The sequence below is a fragment of the Drosophila kikkawai genome, chromosome 2R (genome assembly GCF_030179895.1).
Source record: "Drosophila kikkawai strain 14028-0561.14 chromosome 2R, DkikHiC1v2, whole genome shotgun sequence".
NCBI classification, from domain to species: domain Eukaryota; kingdom Metazoa; phylum Arthropoda; class Insecta; order Diptera; family Drosophilidae; genus Drosophila; species Drosophila kikkawai.
In genome coordinates, this window is record NC_091729.1 from 27,596,187 (window position 1) to 27,602,321 (window position 6,135).

General features: G+C 39.1%; 1 non-coding gene across 1 annotated transcript; it reads left to right on the forward strand.

The window, feature by feature from the left end:
- Positions 1-736: 736 nt before the first annotated feature.
- TRNAA-UGC (transfer RNA alanine (anticodon UGC)) lies at positions 737-808 on the forward strand. The gene has a single exon. It is a non-coding gene; the product is annotated as a tRNA-Ala (tRNA).
- Positions 809-6,135: the final 5,327 nt, after the last annotated feature.

The following is a 6,135-nucleotide window of genomic DNA, read 5'->3' on the forward strand; positions in this document are numbered from 1 at the left end:
CTGACAGTTAATCATAAGCACCGCTGACAGGTGGGCTGCGTCCCGGTCTCCGCCACTTTGGGGTAATGTATGCGGACTGCCAATCAGTCGATTGTCTTGATATATAAGTCGGGCTTTTGGGCTCGGCTCCAGTGCGAAAAGCTGGCACCAAATTAATTAAAGCTGGCCAGTAAGCCAGCGAGCCAGGGCAAGCACCCACCCACCCACCACCAACCACCACTACACGAGCGGTGGTGTGGCTCAGGTGGTGCTTTGCTAAGTGAAACCACCCGACGGCGACGTGGGACGCCTCTAATACCCAAGCCTAACCTTGTTCACAACTGACACTTTGCTAAATGCCTACCCCGAGGCGGCACAGCCGCATGGAACTGAAAGATACCGACCCGATATGCTAAGCAGGGCTATATCGTTGTACAAAATATATTCAAAAGCATTAATTTTTATTTATAGCTTAAGTTTTCGCCTTCTTTTTTGCGCTGCAGCCAGCGGAATTGATCTGGACTCGCAGCGAACTAAGCCGAGCCATGGGAAAATGAGCCTCGCTTCGGCCTCTAATGACAGTTATTTATCAATTGGCCTGGCCAGCCGCCGCCTGGCTGACCAACTACATAGTTTGGGTAATTGTCACGGGTTTTGCTTCAGAAAAAAATGGTATTACGTTGCGTTATGGATCAGTCTGGGCTTGGGCTGGTTTTTGTGGCTATTCAGCGGTGTTTTGGAGGTCCTAGATCAACGAGGGGATGTAGCTCAGTGGTAGAGCGCTCGCTTTGCATGTGAGAGGCCCCGGGTTCAATCCCCGGCATCTCCAAGGTGTACTTTTTTTTTTGTACAATTTTGTAATATTTTATTATTATTATTTTTTTTCAAATAAAAAAAAAAAAAAACCTTTGAAACCCTTCCTAAAGTTTATATTATTGTCACAAAAATAAAATGTTTATAGTTAAGGCTATTTAATAAGTATAAATTTATTAATTACACAATTTAATTCCTTACTAATAAAAAATAAAACAAATAACTATTAGGTAAAAACCACAATTTTATATATTTTTCCAACAAATTACCCCACTGAAACCGCTTCAAAAACTACATATAAATCTCCAAAGTGTATAATTAAATCCTAATCCCCAATAAAATCTTAATCCCAACTAACATCACCTCCACTAAGCCTCAGTTAATTAATTTGGCGTATAATCCAGGCCTTTTCGTGTGCAGTTAATTAGGCACACGCCACAACGAAGCCGTGTGCCTCGGTTAATGAATCTTGAAATCAAAATCTCCATGTTGCCATTGACAAGTACAAATAAATGGAAATCGTTAAGTCCGACCATCGGGCCAACTAGCCAACCGGTTGGCACTGGGCCAAAACTAAAGCTAAGCGTAAGACAAATTTAGTTGCTGATTCGGGGGTATTTGCTCCGATCTCGAACTCTTCGATCCTACATAGTATACCCATGCCCGTGCCCGTGCCTGTGCGTAATTAGCCGCGGCATCGCCGATTTATCATCGAAATGCCCCCGCCACCTGGCGCCACTTGATATTTTTATATATCTTTTTTATTATTCAGTTTCATACTTATGTCTTAGGCGGCGGCGCAGCAGGTGAAGATGTTTACCCAGTTACCCACTATTCGGATTTTGGATTTCGGATCGGAGCTCTCGATATATTGCGCAAAGTGTCCGCCGACAGAAATCAATAAAGTATTTCTTGTGCAAGCGATGTCATTGGATTGGACAGCGGTGCATAATGATGTGATTCCGATGGGGCACAGAACGGAGGTAGATCCGATATATAGCCACATATATACATATTCAGAAATGTGGATGGTATGTGGGTGAGTCCGTCCCGTCGCGAAATTACTTGATTATTACTTTGGGAAACGCATAAATAGTGTACACATGTACATAACTGTCAGTTATGCAGATAGCCTGTCGGAGAAGCTATTGATGTGGCGAAAACAAGAAATAAATAATTTGCCATTTGCTTATGCAATTATTTCGATTGTTAGATTGTAAATGGAGGGGTATATTAATTAGAAAACTGTTTTAAAGCAAGAAATTGTTAATACATTTTATAAAATTCTACATGCAGGGAGAAAATTAAATGAATTATTGACTAGAAAGAGGGGGTTTCAGAAGGGATCTTTAAGTAGCAGAATAAGAATTAATAAATAAATAAATAGAAAATTTACAAGAAAGGACGCTAACTTCGGCACGCCGAAGTTTGTATACCCTTGCAGATTGGTTTCGATGTTTATATTATAGATTTAAATGCTGAAAACACTCACAAAACAGAGTTTTATAAAATTTTACCTATACTTATTATGTTTACAGTTTGACAGTTTCAGTTTTACATTCCCAGCTTTACATATTTTATACATTTACCGATCGGTTCTATGGCAGCTATATGATATAGTTGTCCGATTTTTATAAAATTTATACCAAAATTCTAGAATAATAAAAAAAAGCTTATATCTGAGAGTACGTTGAAAAACAACGAAGCTATAATTTTTATACCCTTGCAGGGTATTTTATTTCCAGTCCGAAGCTCATTACGCATTGAAGGAGTCATTTCCGACCCCATAAACCATTTACAACAACAGCAACGAACACAACAGGCAACATTTTAATTTTAAAATACTTTATTTTATTCTATGTTAATGAAATAAAAACAATGAACTACATTATTTTTATATTATTTTGTTTTATTTTATTTTTCCTATATAAGAACAATGAAACGAGCATTACTGGTAGTAAGTGAGATGCCATTTTAATGCAAAATGGCTCGATGAGCATCACTGGCAGTTAATGCGATGCCATTTTCTACCAATAATGCAATATAGCCAGATGAGCATCACTGATGCACATGAGCATCACTGATGCAAGTGAGCAAAATTTCTCAAATTTGGCCGCTTTCCAAACTGGGTTAACAGGCGAACAGAAACCAGCAGCAAGCAACTGAAAACTGGTATAAACTGTTATAAAAACTTTTGGGCAAAAATAATAATTGGTATAAGCTGTTATATTCCATTTTATGCATTTATACCTATTTGTTGCCGACAGCAACAGCTTGATGGCAACAACAACCTTTTTACAACAACATCCCTACAGCAGCCCATCGAAATTTCTGAACATTTCCATGCAAAATGCCCGTTTCCCAAATTGGGGTAACAGGCGAACAGAAACCAGCAGCAAGCAACTGAAAACTGGTATAAACTGTTATAAAAAGTCCAAGTTTCGAACCATTGATCTTGGAGTAAGCGAAGACTCAAACCAGATGTGACCATATTGTAAATTTTTTGGCTAAAATGTTGCCTTAATGCACCTGGGCACACTGAAACTGACTTTGCATCAATGGTTCGAAACTTGGACTTTTTATAACAGTTTATACCAGTTTTCAGTTGCTTGCTGCTGGTTTCTGTTCGCCTGTTACCCCAATTTGGGAAACGGGAAATTTGCATGGAAATGTTCGGAAATTTGGATGGGCTGCTGTAGAGATGTTGTTGTAAAAAGGTTGTTGTTGCCATAAGATGTTGTTGTCGGCAACAAATAGGTATAAATGCATAAAATAAAATATAACAGTTTATACCAATTATTATTTTTTGCCCAAAAGTTTTTATAACAGTTTATACCAGTTTTCAGTTGCTTGCTGCTGGTTTCTGTTCGCCTGTTACCTCAGTTTGGAAAGCGGCCAATTTGAATGAAAAGTTTTGCTCACTTCCATAAGTGATGCTCACTTCCATCAGTGATGCTCACTTCCATCAGTGATGCTCACTTCCATCAGTGATGCTCACTTCCATCAGTGATGCTCACTTCCATCAGTGATGCTCACTTCCATCAGTGATGCTCACTTCCATCAGTGATGCTCACTTCCATCAGTGATGCTCACTTCCATCAGTGATGCTCACTTCCATCAGTGATGCTTACTTCCATCAGTGATGCTCATCTCCATCAGTGATGCTCATCTAGCTATATTGCAATATTGGGAGGCTATAAAATCGGGCTTAATGGCAGTGATGCTCATCTGGCTATATTGCAATATTGGGAGGCTATAAAATCAGACTTTGCATCAGTGATGCTCATCTAGCTATATTGCAATATTGGGAGGCTATAAAATCGGGCTTAATGGCAGTGATGCCCATCTAGCTATATTTCTTTATTGGGACAAAATAGATAGATGAGCATCACTGATGCAAAGTCTGATTTTATAGCCTCCCAATATTGCAATATAGCCAGATGAGCATCACTGCCATTAAGCCCGATTTTATAGCCTCCCAATATTGCAATATAGCTAGATGGGCATCACTGATGCAAAGTCTGATTTTATAGCCTCCCAATATTGCAATATAGCCAGATGAGCATCACTGCCATTAAGCCCGATTTTATAGCCTCCCAATATTGCAATATAGCTAGATGAGCATCACTGATGGAGATGAGCATCACTGATGCAGATGAGCATCACTGATGCAGATGAGCATCACTGATGCAAAGTCAGTTTCAGTGTGCCCAGGTGCATTAAGGCAACAGTTTAGCCAAAAAATTTACAATATGGTCACATCTGGTTTGAGTCTTCGCTTACTCCAAGATCAATGGTTCGAAACTTGGACTTTTTATAACAGTTTATACCAGTTTTCAGTTGCTTGCTGCTGGTTTCTGTTCGCCTGTTACCCCAATTTGGGAAACGGGAAATTTGCATGGAAATGTTCGGAAATTTGGATGGGCTGCTGTAGAGATGTTGTTGTAAAAAGGTTGTTGTTGCCATCAAGCTGTTGCTGTCGGCAACAAATAGGTATAAATGCATAAAATGGAATATAACAGCTTATACCAATTATTATTTTTGCCCAAAAGTTTTTATAACAGTTTATACCAGTTTTCAGTTGCTTGCTGCTGGTTTCTGTTCGCCTGTTACCCCAGTTTGGAAAGCGGCCAAATTTGAGAAATTTTGCTCACTTGCATCAGTGATGCTCATGTGCATCAGTGATGCTCATCTGGCTATATTTTGCAATATTGGGGGGCAATAAAATCGGGCTATATGGCAGTGATGCTCATCTAGCTATTTTGCCATATTGGGAGGCTATAAAATCAGGCTTAACGGCAGTGATGCGCATCTAGCTATTTTGCATTATTGGGAGAAAATGGAATTTCACTAACTGTTGATGCTGATCAAGAATATATATACTTTATAGGGTCGGAAACGTCTCCTTCACTGCGTTGCAAACTTCTGACTGAAATTATAATACCCTGCAAGGGTATAAAAATAATACATTAATTATTCACTAGAAGAAGGGTTTTTCAAGGGTTTTAAAGTGTTTTAAGTAGTAAAATAGTAATAATTATTAAGTAGAAATTCAACTCTTTTAATTAATAGATAAATACAATTTTTACTAATAGTAAATTACTATATTTAACTCATATTTTTCCCTCCGACCAGGCTCTCTTTCAAATGCCATATATATTAAGCCATTGGCAAGTATCACGTGTTCGTCGTCGCTCTGGCCGCATTTTGTTTGGCTTGCCTGTTCGATGGGGCTCTCTTTATGCCATTTCATTCCATTCCAAAAGCTGGATGGGGCCCAGACCACGCCCCTACTTGGGCCAGACAGCCGCCCCTTTTCGGCCGAAGGGGCGACGCGACGTGTGCATAAATCTTGCACGCATATTTAAGTTGATGATGTTAAATGGCCGTACTAAAAATACGAAATATGCATGCCGTATGCAGGCAACAGTTTCATCCTGTGGCTCCGCGTGTGTGTGTGTGCGGAATGCACCGCCATGATCCACACACACTGGCACAACATGGCGACATTCATAAACCAAAACTGAGCCAAAGGCAAAAGGCTTTCGGGCTGGCCAAAAGGCGAACGAGCGAACGGTCAACAAAACGTTCTGGCCAAAAACGAAATCAAGTGGGGGGGACAGGCAGACTTGGGCAAAACGAAATTGGGATGCTCTGCCAGAGGGAAATATAGTTGAAAAGGTTAATAAAGGGAAAATTAAATTAAATGAGAAAAGGGTAGAAATTTTGATTATTTTATTTTAATTTTTGTGAAACTGTGAAACTAAAAACTTAAGGAAATATATTTAAAAAAAATTAAATTAAATTAAATATAAAATTTAAATACATATAAAAAAATAACAA